General features: G+C 43.9%; 1 long non-coding RNA gene across 1 annotated transcript; it reads left to right on the plus strand.

Moving 5' to 3' along the window:
• The first annotated feature begins 286 nt into the window (after positions 1–286).
• On the plus strand, positions 287–1773 carry LOC116184569 (uncharacterized). Its single transcript, XR_004149324.2, has 2 exons — positions 287–924; positions 1579–1773. It is a non-coding gene; the product is annotated as an uncharacterized LOC116184569 (long non-coding RNA).
• Positions 1774–3702: the final 1929 nt, after the last annotated feature.

Genomic DNA, 3702 nt, shown 5'->3' on the forward strand with positions numbered 1-3702 from the left:
TTTTCAGTGGTGTGTGTCTGTGTGTGTGTGTGTGTGAAAAATGTGTACACTGGCTGTGGGCAGATGGCCATCTTCATCTTCCCTACTGCCACTGCAGAGCCAAGCTCACTCATTCTGTTCAACACTGCAGCAGAGCATCAGAGCACCCCCACTTAGGCACTAAATCTCAGAAGTGCAGGCACTGCCAGCATCGTGGTGCCACACCTGACTCTTCTCCCATCACACTCCAAGGGGGGCCCCAGCAGAACCTGCAGGTCTGTGAACAGAAATATTCCACCAGTTTTTTTCCTGGAGGAGGATTCGCTGTCACAAGAACGTGTGGAAGAGAAACCAAAGCACTTACAGAGTTATGTAGTTTGAGGTAGAGAGGGCCAGGGTGCTGTCCTGTGATCTCCAGCCCCTACAGCTTATCACCTGATGCATATTGATGCGTGGGGAAGCAGGGGGAGCAGAATGACAATCACATTTAACCAGTTAAATGAAATACTGCTGGACCAGCCAAGGGGCAGATAGAGAGTTAAAGCACACAGAGGCAAAATAATCCTCATTCTGCCCTCTCCTGGGCACATACCTAGAGAACTTCAATAGGTAGAGATTTTGTGAAGGGACGATTCGGTTGCATCAAGTGGAAAGAAAACCCCGGGTTACAGCAGAAATGTCAGGGTATTTCCCTCCTAGAATGGTCAGCTTGTTACAGCAATATAGAAACACAAAAGAAATTCCCAGGAAAGGTAATGCAAATGGAGAAATACAGCTAAACCCATCTAAACAGAGTAGAAGCTGATCTCTTAAAATTCCACACCTTGTCTTTCTTTTGAAACAGTCACATCATTTTGTTCTTTGCATTTTCAGCTCGAGCTCTCAGGAAAGATAGAAGCTGGTAGGAGACAGACACTGATAAAGGCTGTACTGGCAAAGTGTCAGGTAAAGGGAAACCATTTTTACATTTCTGCTCTGACAAGAGAGGACAATATATTCTAGACTGAAAGCTTAGATGGCAGAAGCAGCAGTGATTAATTGCTCTAATTAGGGCTCCAAATAGGAAAGAGTGAGTTTCCTGAGCTATTGCATGCTAAATTTCCTCGCTTCTATGAATAACTGTATTGCTCAGAGGAGATGGGCATCAGAGTGCATCACCAGAACAAACATTTACCCACTTCAACCTAGAAATGCCACTATGGCCTCAACACAAATAACTAATGCAAAGAGACATTTTGGCACCTGGGAGGCAGTGTTAACAGTCCAGTTCCTCTGCTTCCCTAAAGAGATCATAAGTCAGAGAATCACAGAATCATGGAATGGCCTGGATTGGAAGGGACCTTAAAGACCAACTACTTCCAACACCCCTGCCATGGACAGGGAGAGCTTTCACTAGACCAAGATGCTCAGAGCTCCATCCAATCTGGCCTTTGAGGCATCTGGAAGCCACAGCTTCTCTGTTTCAGTGCCTCACCACCCTTATAGTAAAGATTTTTTTTCTTCTATCTAATTAAAACCTACTCCTTTTCAGTTGGAAGTAATTTCTCCTTGCATGTCACTACATGTTCTTGGAAACATCTCTCCCCTTCTTTCTTGTAGGCTCCCTTCAGTTACTGAAAGGCCAAATTAGATCACCCTGAAGCTGCCTCTTCTCCAGGATGAAAAATCCCAGTTCTCTCAGCCTTTCTTCATAGGAGAAATTCTTCATTCCTCTGATCATCTTGGTGGCCTTCTCTGGACTTATGCCAACAGGTCAATATCCTTTCTGTGCTGGATAAAAGTTCATGTACTCTGTACCCAGAACTGGATGCAGTGTTTTGTACTCAAATGCATGCATGAAAATGGGTGAGCTCCTAGTCTACCACACCACCACTTGCTGGTTTTGGTGAACTCTGAATTTCTGCTGGCCACCAAAGCATTAACAGGAGATTTTTCTGTAACAGGGCTGGTATCTTAATCCTTTTGTGTTCTTTACTGATGTTTATACCCTTCCACCACCACCTGCCTTTCACCCACCAGTGAATAAATGTCAGGTCCTGATTCTTAACACTTTGATGTGGACAAATGGAAATAAAATCACTACAATCAATAGAATTACTCAAAAAAAACCTACCTTATATCACTAGAAGGAGAAAAGATCACATAAAGCACTGACTGTCAGCTTTGCAAAATGCAAAATGCATTATGGGAAATTCTGAGTACATTTCTTAAAAAAAAAAAAAAAACTGGAAAGTGTTTAGCAAAAAAAATCCCACAACATTATTGTTGGAATATATCCTACACAGCCCGAGAGTCAGCCAACTTTAGCAACACTCTTCTGTCATATGCAGGAAAAAGCTTTTGCTTCAGCTGAGTCCAGCTGCTTCTTATTGACAATCAGATGTACTGGCACAGAGAGCATCTAATCTGGATTGTGGCCATCTACAAGTAGCTAGAAGCACACAAATAATAATGGTTCATCATTGCACACTGATTTATATGAGGCAGGCAGTGACATGCATATGTCCATTATTTTTCTTTCAGTCTTTGTTTGAACTCCTCACTTGTCTGACTAATAAAACACATTGATAGAGGCCACCAGCAAAGGAGGAGCTTAGCACTGGTGAATGCCAGCAGCAATTCACATTCAGTAAGTACAGGGTTCCTGTCACTGCCTGTGCCTGTCAGAGGAGTTTCTACAGTTCTACATCACTGGAGAGGCTGCCATCAGGTCTGCAGAGGATTGCAGGCTGGTCTGAGAAATGTTCCTACTGGTGAAGCAAAGCAGAGCAGAAATATGCAAAGCAAACCTCGCTGCTGATTGTACCCTCTCATCTGTATGCTCAGCACTCTTCCAGTAATGAATCATCAGCCCAAGTTCTGCTCAGCTCATCATGGCTAGAAATGCTGCAATAGCATCAAACCGGGTGGGGGGACACGGATTCATCTGCAAATGACCAAGCAGGGGTGATAGTGGCTGGCTATGGATCTGGCAAAATTACACCTTGCTGATGTTGAAAGTGTCATAATATACAGGTATCCGTGGCAGGGGTGAATAGACAAGAGATATGCCATGACAAGGCGCATCAGTGGTGAAACAAATACTGCTCCCCTCTAGTCAGAGTACTCTAGAATGCAGCAAAGTTACACAGCTATGTCCACATTCCCTTTAGTGAGGAAAGCTTTTCATGTCAAGGCAGGCAGAAGCAATGTCAGCCATGGGGAAAGAACACTCCATCCCTTTCCAATAATCCAAACAATCTAGGGGAAAACCACAATGCTTTAGACAAAATGCTTCATACATTCCCAGCCAGAAAGGCATACTCTGTTCCAGGCGTCTGCAGCACTTACATTAACTTGGTGCCTGGAAATTGCACCCTGGTGAGCAACAGAAGGGAACTACCAGTCCCATGGACACCTAAGACCAACTATGAACATTTTCCTAGTGATCCCATCTCTGGAAAAAGACACACCTGGCCTGCCAAGAACAAAGCTTACAAGTGGAGATAACAGAGCAACACAGTAGGTTTTTTTTCCAGAATTTTATGATGAGAGAGTGAGGGAGTTTTTGTTAATAGCTCAGTTTTAGTTACAGAGATTTATGCATCAGCTTAGCCAAGTGGAACAAAGCAGAGGGCTGGAAGAACTGGAGGGACACACCAACTCTCAGGTACTGCTTTTTGCCAAAGTTGAACTCATGCAAAATTCACCCTGTTTTGGTGCCCTTCAGGGGAATAACAACAG

Source organism: Lonchura striata, chromosome Z (assembly GCF_046129695.1).
Source record: "Lonchura striata isolate bLonStr1 chromosome Z, bLonStr1.mat, whole genome shotgun sequence".
In the NCBI taxonomy this organism is placed as follows: Eukaryota; Metazoa; Chordata; class Aves; order Passeriformes; family Estrildidae; genus Lonchura; species Lonchura striata.